Source organism: Nyctereutes procyonoides, unplaced genomic scaffold (assembly GCF_905146905.1).
Source record: "Nyctereutes procyonoides isolate TBG_1078 unplaced genomic scaffold, NYPRO_anot_genome, whole genome shotgun sequence".
NCBI classification, from domain to species: Eukaryota; Metazoa; Chordata; class Mammalia; order Carnivora; family Canidae; genus Nyctereutes; species Nyctereutes procyonoides.
Window position 1 is genome coordinate 1,207,145 of NW_026575133.1, and position 12,546 is coordinate 1,219,690.

Below are 12,546 nucleotides of genomic sequence, written 5' to 3' on the forward strand. Positions count from 1 at the left end.
TCATAATTTTGACAAATGATGAAAGAATATCTTATGTCAAAATTTATCATTACATGAGCAGAAGAAAGAAGCACTCCTAGTGCCTTTTCCCAGAAAATCCAGGAAAAATGAGAATTAAGCTGTGCCGCCACCACTGCTACTGCCACCAGGTCTGCAGCCATGGCCTACTGCCCGCAGGAAGGGAAGGATCGAATCATATTTGTGACCAAAGAGGACCATGAAACTCTCGAGCAATGCAGAGCTGGTGGCTGATGATCCCAACGATCCGTATGAAGAGCATGGATTGATCCTGCCAAATGGAGACATTAACTGGAACTGCCCGTGCCTTGGGGGAATGGCCAGTGGCCCCTGTGGGGAACAGTTCAAGTCAGCCTTTTCCTGCTTCCACTATAGCACAGAGGATGTCAAGGGGTCAGACTGTGTAGACCAGTTCTGGGCCATGCAGGAATGCATGCAGAAATATCCCGACCTCTATCCCCAGGAGGACGAAGAGGAGGAAGAGGAGAAGAAGCCAGCAGAACGTTTAGAAGAGACAGCTGCCACTGAGGCCACTACAACCAAAGAAGAGGAGGGGTCAAGCTAATAAAGGCCACAAGGCACTGGGCTCCAGTCCTACTGCTTCAGAGTGATAAGAACCTTTTGCAAAATGCCTTTTGGTCATTTTCCGAGAAAGTGTCTTTCCCTCTGTTTTTCTGTGCACTATATAATGTACAAAATAACTTATTTTGATGATCAGGGATCTTGGTCCTTTGACATATACACTGGAAAAAATGTATGTGTGTCTCACATAAACCTATCAGCAAATGTAGCTGTCACTTTTGAATTCTCAGATTACCCTGAATTTTGCCACTTTGAAAATAATGTGCTGACTCTACTCAGCAACCAAAAATCATTATCTGAGAGTGTCTTGTGAGTGAGCTGATTTATTCTGATTGATTGTATCCCTTCTAGTAGATTTTTATACCCCTTTGGGAAATGAAATAGAAACAAAACCATCTTCCTTTAAAAATGTTGGACTGGGGCCATTCCTAATACAAGAGGCCAGATGCTCAGATACTTATTTCTCAAGAACCATCTTGACCTTGAGTATATGAGGAGGTACTATATTTCATTTCTGATACATTTTGGTTTTAATTTTTACATTGAGCTCCCATGTTTTCTGTGTTTGGAAATTGGAGCTTTAGACCCTCTGACTCATAATCCCTTTCTGAGTGAAGAGAAAGGCTGGTTTTGCTGTTTGTGTTATTCCAAAAGCCCTGGTTTGGGGCCTGTGTTCACACTGGTTCTGTGTCAGCCTGTTCAGATGCAATGTTCTTGAGAGGTGGGGACCTAATTGTTACCAAAGTAGCAGCTAAGAGAAGTGGTATGAATTAAATAGTCAATTAAAGGAAAACATGATATTTACCTAAAAAAAAAAAAGAGAGAGAGAATTAAGAGACAGAGGCAGGGTAAAAAAAGAAAGGTATAGTGAGGTAGTCTCTCCTAGAGAAGAGGAGAGATATCCCAACTCTCTTGGCAGAGCCCTTTTCCGTATGTCAAGAGTTTTGACACTTAACTCCCAAAGGAGCTGCTGGATCCACAGATGGTAGATAGGAGACAGAAATCCACCAAGTCAAGGAAAGAAATCACTCAAACAGTGGCAAGTCCCTTCGGTGATTTTATCCATCCTTACCCTTGCACATCCATTTCCAGTGAGAGTTCTATAACCAAAGCCTACAATGCTGGTTCTCAGTTAGGCAAGGAAATATACTCTAGTGTTCAATACTATATTTGAAAGTGTCTAGAAACTTACAGATATGAACAAAACTTCAAGACTCAAAAAAGTATTTGAGAAAATCCAATGAGGCATAACCAACATCACACTTAGAAATCAGAACACTAACTCCTAAAGAAGCTAACTTTGAGAAAACAGAAAAAAATATTAAAATAAGTTTAACATCAGAGGTATTAAAACTGTGCCTTCAGGGAGGAGTTAAGATGGCAGAGTATAACAGGGCCCTGACCTTGCCTCATCCCTCAAACACAGATCAACATCAAATCATTTTGAACAACTAGGGAATTGATCTGAGGATTAAGAAAACAAATATACATGATTGGAGGGAGAGGATGTGGCAGATGCAAAGCTTATCTTAACAAATCAAAGCACAACTAGTTAAAGTTCCAAACCCTCCCCACTGCAAACAAGGAGGAACACTGTGGAGGAGTGACCTGTGGGAAAAAGCCGCTAAAACGCAACAATGGGGTGCACACAGCGTATACCAGAACACTTCCTGAAGCCCCAGGCCCCGGACAGTGTATGACTCCTTCTTAATACAGTATTACTCTCAGGAGCAGGTAACATGATAAGCTTTCTTTCTTTTTTTTTTTTTTTAAGATTTTATTTATTTATTCATGAAAGACACACAGAGAGAGGCAGAGACACAGGCAGAGGGAGAAGCAGGCTCCCTACAGGGAGCCCGATGTGGGACTCGATCCCGGGACTCCAGGATCACGCCCTGAGCCGAAGGTGGCACTAAACCACTGAGCCACCCAGGGATTCCCCATGATAAGCTTTCTTAATATACAAAAGACAGAAACTTAGACATATGAAAAGATGGAAGAATTCTCCCCAAAAGAAAGATCAAGAAAAAGATCACAGATAAGGATTTGCTCAAAACAGATATAAGCAAGATATCTGACCAAAAATTTAGAACTACATGGGCATCTGGATGGCTCACATGGTTAAGCATCTGCCTTCAGCTCAGGTCAAGGTCTCTGGGTCCTGGGATTGAGCCCCACATTGGGCTCCCTGCTCAGTGGGGAGTCTGCTTCTCCCTCTCCTTCTGCCTCTCCCCCTACTCATGAGCATGCTCTGTGTATGTGTGTGTGTGTTTCTGTCTCAACTGAATAAATAAAATCTTTAAAAAAAAATTTAGAACTATAGTCGTAAGAATACTAGCTGGGCTTGAAAGAAGCACAAAAGTCACCAGAGAAACCCTGACTGCAGAGGTAAAAGACTTAAAAACTAGTCAGGCTGAAATTTTAAAAATGGTATAACTGAGATGTAAAACTGACCAGATGTAATCACAATGAGGATGGAAGAAGAAGATCAAATATGTGATAGGGAAGATAAAATTATGGAAAATAATGAAGCTGAAGAGGGAAAGAAAACTATTAGATCATAAATATAGACTTAAGGAACTTAGCAATTCCATAAAGCACAATAGTAGCCATATCATGGGAATCCCGGGTGGGGAGGATGGGGAGAAGGTTTATTTGAACACATTATAGCTGAAAACTTCCCTAATCTAGGGAAGGAAACAGATATTCAAGTCCAAGGGGCACAGAGAACTCCCCTCAAATTCAACAAAAACAAATCAACTCCAAGACATATCAGAGTGAAACTTACAAAATACAAAGATAGAGTTCTGAAAGCAGCACAGGACAATGGTCCTTAACCTACAAGGGTAGACACATAGGGTTAGCAGCAGATCTGTCTACAGAAACTTAGCAGGCCAGAAAAGAGTGACATGATATATGCAATGTGCTAAATGGGAAAAACAGGCTGCCAAGAATACTTTATCCAGCAAGGCTATCATTCAGAATAGAAAGAGAGATAAAGAGTTTCCAAGACAAGTGAAAACTGAAGGAGTTTATCAACACTAAACCAGCTCTGCAAGAAATACTAAATGGGGCGAATGAGAGATCAAAAGCAACAAAGACTGGAAAGGAACAGAGACAATCTACAGGAACAGCAACTTTACAGTAATACAATGGCACTAAATTTATACCTGTCAATAATTACTTGGAATGTAAATGGACTCAATGTTCCAATAAAAAGAAAATAGGGTATCAGGGCACCTTGGTGGCTCAGTGGTTGAGTGTCTGCCTTTGGCTCAGGTCATGTTCCCGGGGTCCTGGGATTGAGTCCTGCTTCTCCCCCTGCCTGTGTCTCTGCCTCTCTCTCTGTGTCTCTCATGAATAAATAAATAAATCACTTAAAAAAACAGCCAAAGTAATGTTGAAAAGAAAAGTGGAAAAAAAAAAGGAAAGAAAAGAAAAGTGGGAGGAATCACAATTCTGGACTTCAAGTTGTATTACAAAGCTATAATCATCAAGACTGTATGGTACCAGCACAAAAACAGATACATAAATCAATGGAACAGAATAGAGAACCTAGAAATGGACCCTCAACTCTATGGTCAATTAATCTTCAACAAAGCAGGAAAGAATATCCAATGGAAAAAAAAAAAGTCTCCACAACAAATGATGTTGGAAAAACTGGACAGCCACATGCAGAAGAATGAAACTGGACCACCATAAACAAAAATAAATTCAAAATGGATGAAATACCTAAATGTGAGACAGGAAACCATCAAAATCCTAGAGAAGAAAGAAGGCAGCAACCTCTTTGGCCACAGTAGACACATCTCCAGAGGCAAGGGGAACAATGGCGAAAATGAACTATTGGGACTTCATCAAGAGAAAAAGCTTCTGCAAGTAAGGAAACACTCAACAATACTAAAAGTCAACCACCAGAAAGGGAAAAGATATTTGAAAATGACTTACTGGATAAAGAAAGGGTTAGTATCTAAAATCTATAAAGAACTTACCAAATTCAACACCTCAAAACCAGATAATCCAGTTAAGAAATGGGCAGAAGACATGAATAGACACCTTTCCAAAGAAGATATCCAGATGGCTAACAGACACATGAAAAGATGCTCAACATCACTCATCATCAGGGAAATACAAATCAAAACTACTATGAAATACCACCTCACATCTGTCAGAATGGCTAATATTCTCAGGAAACAATAGATGTTGATGAGGATGCAGAGAAGGGAAACCCTCTTACACTGTTGGTGGGAATGCAAACTGGTGCAGCCACTCTGGAAAACAGTATGGAGGTTTCTCAAAAAGTCAAAAAATAGAGCTACTCAACAATCCAGCAACTGTACTACTATTTATCCAAAGGATACAAAAATGCTGATTTGGAGGGGTACATGTACCCCAAAGTTTACAGCAGTATTATCAGCAATAGCCAAATTATGGAAAGAGCCCAAATGTCCACCACCTGATGAATAGATAAAGAAGATATGGTATATATATACACAATGGAATATTACTCAGTAGTCCAAAAGAATGAAATCTTGCCATTTGCAACAATGTGGGTGGAACTAGAGTGTATTATGCTAAGTGAAATTAGAGAAAGGCAAGTATCATGAGTTCACTCATACATAAAATTTAAGAAACAAAACAAATGAACATAGGGGAAGGGAAGGAAAATAAAATAAAAACAGGGAGGGAAGCAAACCATAAGAGATTCTTTTTTTTTTTTTTTAAGAGACTCTTAAATATAGAGAACAAATAGGGTTGCTTGAAGGGAGGTGGGTGGAGGGATAGGCTAAATGAGTGATGGGCATTAAGGAGAGTACTTGATAGGATGAGCACTGGGTGTTATATGTAAGTGATGAATCACTAAATTCTACTCCTGAAACCAATATACTACACTCTATGTTAACTAACTTCAATTTAAATAAATAAATTTTGGAAATAAAAAAAATAAGATTAATATCATAAAATAAAATTTAGCAGTATAAAAATAGTTATTAGAAAAGAAAAAGTTATTAGAAAAAGAAAAGATCTTGGAATAAATATGATTTCAAAAACATTTTTTTAAGTAAATAAATACACTGAGTAATAAACTTGAGTTAGCTGCAGTTCAATTTACTTAGCAGAAAGACATTGGGAAACCAGGGTTTTTCCAAGAATAGAGTACAAAATAATAATGAAAACTATAAACAAAGTTGGACAATAGTTCTAGAAGTACAAGTGAATTTATGACAGGAGTTTCAAGGAGAGAAAATATAGTCAAATGTAAAAATAAGCAAAGGAAATCAAGGAAAAATTTCCTAAACTTGTGAAAAATCCAAAGGATCCACCAAGTTGGTAGCAGGATTAAAGTAAGACTCACGTTCCCATAATCTTTTGAGACCTTAGAACATTAAGAAATAAAAACAGAACCCTAAAAAAATTCTGGAGCAGAAAAGAAGTTATAAAGGATAACACTCAGTTTAGAATAAGGCTTCCCATATATCATGCTTCTACATGACAGTTTACAGTGGGGTAAGGTCTTTGAAGATTCAATAGGAAATGATTTTCAAAATTATTATTCTATGCCAAACTAGAATTCAAATATGAGGCACATCTGGGTACTTCAGTGGCTGAGCATCTGCCTTTGGCTCAGGGCTGATCCTGAGACCTGGGATCGAGTCCCACATCGGACTTCCTGCATGGAGCCTGCTTCTCCCTCTGCCTGTATCTCTGCCTCTCTCTCTCTCTGTGTGTCTCTCATGAATAAATAAATAAAATCTATTAAAAAAATAAATAAAAATAAAAATAGGCTTGTTTTTCCAGAAATGCAGGGAAAAGAAATAACCATTAATAGGTTCAATGGTAATTTTCTGGCTTTTCCTTTTGCATCAAAAGCTATGTATCTTTTCTTCAAAGCACCTTCTAGCTAGGACAAGCTAATTCCCCTCCACCCCCATCCCTCCTACTTTCAGCCATACTGTTTGGGTTCTGAGGACCCCTGAACTCTGACCAGTGAGTAGAATTGTCCATAAGCTAGTGACCCCAGGCAGTAGAACCCAAAGCCCCACTCCCAGTCCCCATGGCAGAGGCCAAAGAACTGGCCTTGTTTCCACTGTCTCAAAAAGAAGGAGCCGAAAGCTGACTGCACAAATGAAGGCCCCATATGGAGAGAGAACGAGGCTCCTAGGCCCAAAGGAGACTGTAAACTAAGGGCAGGGAAAGAGAAGTTTTGAGTCATTCCATCTTTAGAAACAAACGGGAAACTGGACCTTTTTCCACTGCTCTCATTCTATAAGGTACTTTATTGCTCCTGAGCTCCAAGGGGAAGTGCAAACACAAAAGGGTCTAAATTAATCAGGAGATGCTAGGAACTCCAGCTCTTCATGTGGCTGCCAGCCCTACAGAGGACAACACAGTGAGAACGAAGATAGCCACTCCAGACTGGTACAGCTGGGGAATCTTCAGTCCTCTCCCTGGGTCTCGCATCAAGTGTCGGATCTCATTGCTGATATGATACGTGAGAGGGAAGAAAGTGCAAACTTGGCTGTGCAGATCAGTGACGGCCCTAGACACAGGAACTTCACAAATGAGACTCAAAGTTCCCAGGGGCCCTCAGGGATGACAAACCAAAAAGAGAGACCCCTGACCCCAAGGCCATCCCAGTATCACAAGAACAAACAGATACCACTATGTGAAGAGACCAACTGTAGACAGTGATATGGGGAGACAGAGGAGTTTTTGAATCTAAATATTGACTCATAATGTGGTAGTAAAGCTTAAAGAAATTAAGTTATTTTTTATTAAAAAGGAAGGGGCTACAATTCTAGATGTTTTAAATAAAATATTTAAGATAATACAGAATGAAGGGAGTGTCAGCATTCTGAGAGCTATGTCCTGCCCTCAAAGTCAAGTTATATGTGGATTTCCAGCTACACAGGGGTTGAACTCCCTTGCCCCTGTGTTGTTCAAGGGTCAAACTCTATGACTTTACGAACTCTGCATTGGAAAGTATTTCAACTAAATTACCAAACATCTGTCGAGTAAATACCATGTATCTTGCAATCTGATTTTGACATTAAACAATTTGTTTAAATTGTTAGAGAGTTGACAGTTTCACAGTGGGTAAATAAAAAGGAGAGTTCAGAAAAGTTTGTTCCTTTGCAATCTTTAGAACTCTCCCCCTCCTCCCAAGGCCGAGCAGGAAGCCATGTGGGCATGTGCTGACAGCCAAGGCCTCTGCAGCTGCCCAGGTCAGCCCTGTCTCGTCCCAGACTGCAACACCATGTGCACCTGTAGCTAGCCCCTCCAGCCGTGCACCCACCTTCACTGCAGCGTGCACACCTGGTAGGAGAGTGTGCAGCCCTGGGACAGCACACCAACAGCCAGGGGCCCTGCAACAGCCAACGAGCCCTTCGTTGGCCTGATCCTTGCTGCCAGACCTTGCTAAAAGTGAGATAAACCAGTCATGGAAGGACGTACCGCATGATTTAACTGAAATGAAATATCTAAAATAGCCAAAACTCCTAGAAGCAGAGTAGAATGGTCTTTGCCAGGGGCTCGGGGGAAGAGGAAATAGGGAGTTGCCATTCAATGAGCAAAGAGTTTCAGTTACGTAAGATGTAAAGTTCTAGAGATCTGCTGTACAACATGGTGCCTATAGTTAACAATACTATATTGTGCACTTAAAATTTTGAGCGGACAGATCTCATTTCAAGTGTTCTCACCACAAGGAAGGAAAGGTGTTGTGCCCAAGATTGTGAATCCAAGAAACCACCAAGGAGCTGACACTGATGCAAACACACGAGGGTTTATTTACAAGCTCGAGCCTGGGTCCAAGTATACCCTACCCCACACAGCGGAGCAGGGACTTGGACCCCGAGACTAAGAGGCGTAGCAGCTTTATAGGGGCCAGTGGCCCGTGGGATACGCAGCAAGTTGCACAGTCAGGTCGGTCCACACGCAGGTGGCCGATTGAATTACACCTTACCCTATAGTATCCACTTGAGCTGGCCTTTTACTTTGGTCAGAATGGGCACGCAGTTTTGGCGGGCACAAGGCAGGGTTACATTGTTATGAGCCGATTTCCGATTAGTGTGTGCCCAGCGGCTTGACTAGGGTGGGGCAGCGCCTTAAGCAATAAGCAGGTCATGTGGGGGTCATACAGGAGGTGGCAGGTGTAGCACAAAATGGAGTTAGTCCTGCTCTGCTTGTCCAGGGGTAGGGGATTTTTGTTGAATTTCCTGGGTCCCACAAAGGAAGGAGGGATTGAGGGAGGGAGGGAGAGAGAGGGGAAGGAAGGAAGGAAGGAAAGAAGGAAGGAAGGAAGGAAGGAAGGAAAGAAAGAGGAAGGAAGGAAGGAAGGAAGGAAGGAAGGAAGGAAGGAAGGAAGAAAGGAAGGAAGAAATTAGCTATAATCAAATGACCAGTTGCAGAATCAAGGACTGTAGTTATTATGAACAGCTACACTTTGTTATAAGTGTGTGTGTGTGATCTTTGTTAGAATATCAATGAGAAGAATAAACATCACCCAAGGACTTGACATCTTCTTTTGTCTAAAGGGTTAGTTTTTGGTTTTGGGGTTTTTTGTTTTTTGTTTTGTTTTGTTTTGTTTTAGTATGCAGGATAGTTGTATCATGTTAGATAGAAGTATGACTTTGTTATTTCTTTATTTAGAGATTACGTATGATTTAAGGAGATGTGTATGGGTGCCATATTTATAAGAGGTGGATTGTGATGGTTAGTATTATGTACCAACTTGGCTAGGCTATAGTACTCAATTATTTAATTGAATACTAATTTAATATTACTGTAAAGGTACTTTGGAGATGTGGTTAATATGGACAATCAGCTGACTTTAGGTTGACACACTGATTCACTCTAGACACATAAACTCGCAATGAAGTAAATACTGTAATAATTCATTTCCTTGAAGAGATGAAAACATGGTATTCCAGATACTAACCAGTACGCCAATATCACATGGTTAGTAGGCCCCAGAGCTGGAATTTGAACTGATGCACTGGCTCCAGGGTCTGAGCTCTTAACCACCATACTATCCTGCCTCTGACTGAGGTAGATCTATGTGAACAGATGTGAAACAGTTTCCAAGTTATCCTAGTAACTCGAAAATCAAGGTGCAGATCAGGACGTACAAGGTATTAACATTTATCATCAAAGATATCTAATTTAGTTTGACCATTATTCTCTCTGAGTTTTATGAAGCTATGGCTGCACTGTTGATATACCCAGTGATGATTATACATTCTGAAAGCACTCTGGCTCCAAAAAGATGATTGGATGTCTCTTTCTCTCTCTGGGAGCTTTTAAGATTTATTTAATCTAAGCAATCAAAAGTTTTATGATCGTTGTGTCTTGAGATTTTTCTTTCACTGTGCTGTGAGCTTTATAGTCCCTTTCTATCTAGTTATCAGTATATGGAAGTTTTTTCTCTGGGGATATTTAGTTTCCCTAGAAAAGAATCTTATAGTCTTCTGTTACCTGGCTGCTGGGTTACTGGGAGCAGAATGGAAGAAGGACCTAGGGATCCCAGAAATCAATATGTGAACCATTGTCCAATGCCCAGGTTTTTATCCCTGTACCTCATTCTGACTTCACTATGCCAGCTGTTCCAGGTCCAGGGGGTCTAGTTTTAGTTTCTCTAGAACAGGTTTTAACCTGGGGTGATTTTTGTCCACCCCCAACCCAAAGGACAATTTGGCAATGTCTTAAGATGTTATTTGTTGCCATTAATTTTGGCATCTGGAGGGTAGAGGCCAGGAATGCTGCTAAACATAGTACAATGCACAAAACAGCTCCCACTACAGATACTTGTCCAAAATATCAAGTACTGAGGTAGAGAATCCCTGCCTAGAGAGTGAACATCCTATATCCTATAGGAACAAACATGATGTGACTGCAAAGGATAGCGGAAAAATGGAGGTAGCAACAGCTATGAATGCAGAATTTCTTTTCTTTTTTTTTTAAATTTTATTTATTTATGATAGTCACACACAGAGAGAGAGAGAGAGAGAGAGAGAGAGAGAGAGGCAGAGACATAGGCAGAGGGAGAAGCAGGCTCCATGCACTGGGAGCCTGACGTGGGATTCGATCCCGGGTCTCCAGGATCGCGCCCTGGGCCAAAGGCAGGCGCTAAACCGCTGCGCCACCCAGGGATCCCGGAATTTCTTTTTTTTTTTTTTTTTAAGATTTCATTTATTTATTCATAAGAGACTCTTAGAGAGGCAGAGACACAGGCAGAGGGAGAAGCAGGCTCGTTGTGGGGAACCTGATGTGAGACTCGATCCCAGGACCCCAGGATCACGCCCTGAGCCAAAGGCAGAAGCTCAACCGCTTCTTGGTGGCAGAAGCCACCAAGGCGCCCCAGAACACAGAATCTTAATACACTGTACTCTTTTAGCTTCATCTATGCTTTGTCTTCCTTGAGAACTGGCACTTTCAAATCTTGAATCTCTGAAGGATTCTGTATAGGTAATTTGACTTCTCTCTCATGGGTAAACTTCATGAGAGGTTTGGGTTGTAAATTATTTCACTCTGCTAAATTACTTATGGTTCTGGGGCACCTGGGTGGCTCAGCTGGTTCAGCATCTGTCTGGCTTGGGCTCAGGTCATGATCCCATGATCCTGGAATCAGGTCCCCCATTGGGCTCCCTGTTCACTGGGGAGCCTGCTTCTCCCTCTGCCTGCCGTCCCCCTGCTTGTTCATGCTTTCTCTGACAAATAAATAAAATTAAATTAAAAATTCAAAAATAAATTCAAAAATAAAAGTTACCATTCCTCCAACTGCTTTTTTTTTTTTTTAAAAGAAGTCATCATGACTTCTTTAAGGGAAAAAAAAAAGATTATTTATTTATTTATTTATTTAATTTGAGAGAGAGAGAGAGAGAGAGAGATAGGGAGAGAGAGATAGGGAGAGAGAGCATGAGCCAGGGCAGGGGAGAGAGAGAAGCAGGTTCCCTGCTGAGCTTGATCCCAGAACCCTGAGATCATGACTTGAGCCAAAGGCAGACACTTAACTGACTGAGCCACCCAGGTGCCTCAACCTCCATCTGCTTTTTTGTCTTTTACAAATAGATTGAAATCTTTCTTTAAAAGATTTTCTCAGGATGCCTGGGTGGCTCAGCAGTTGAGCATTTGCCTTTGGCTCTGGGTGTGATCCCGGAGTCTCAGGATTGAGTCACACATCAGGGTCCCTGCACAGAGCCTGCTTCTCCCTCTGCCTGTGTCTCTGCCTCTCTCTCTGTGTCTCTCATGAATAAATAAAATCTTAAAAAAAAATAAAAGCTTTTCTCATTATTTTTTTTTTTATTTATTTATGATAGTCACAGAGAGAGAGAGAGAGAGGGGCAGAGACACAGGCAGAGGGAGAAGCAGGCTCCATGCACCGGGAGCCCGATGTGGGATTCGATCCCGGGTCTCCAGGATCGCGCCCTGGGCCAAAGGCAGGCGCCAAACCGGTGCGCCACCCAGGGATCCCTTTTCTCATTATTTTTAAGTAATCTCTACCCCCCAACATGGGGCTGGAACTCACAACCTCGAGGTCAAGAGTTGCACGCTCCACTGACTTAGCCAGCCAGATGCCCCTAGATTGAAATCTTTTATTGGCTAATCATTCTAAGTCCTTTGTTTGAAAAGTGGTACTTGTTTCCAAGTCCCTTAGAGTCCTCTTAGTGTGATTTTGGAAGGAGCAGATACAGATTTATATATCAACCTGTCATACTTCATCAGCATTCCCTCAAGGATGAACTTTTTTTTAAAAAGATTTATTTTTTATTTATTTATGATAGAGAGAGAGAGAGGGAGAGAGGCAGAGACACAGGCAGAGGGAGAAGCAGTCTCCATACCGGGAGCCCGACGCAGGACTCGATCCCAGGACTCCAGGATCGCGCCCTGGGCCAAAGGCAGGCGCGAAACCGCTGAGCCACCCAGGGATCTCCAAGGATGAACTTTTAT

At 41.5% G+C, this 12,546-nt stretch overlaps 2 pseudogenes; one reads left to right on the forward strand and one right to left on the reverse strand.

Annotated features, from left to right (window-relative positions):
- Positions 1-159: 159 nt before the first annotated feature.
- On the forward strand, positions 160-656 carry LOC129493892 (mitochondrial intermembrane space import and assembly protein 40-like; annotated as a pseudogene).
- Positions 657-6,957: 6,301 nt separating this feature from the next.
- Positions 6,958-8,060, reverse strand: LOC129493548 (succinate dehydrogenase cytochrome b560 subunit, mitochondrial-like; annotated as a pseudogene).
- Positions 8,061-12,546: the final 4,486 nt, after the last annotated feature.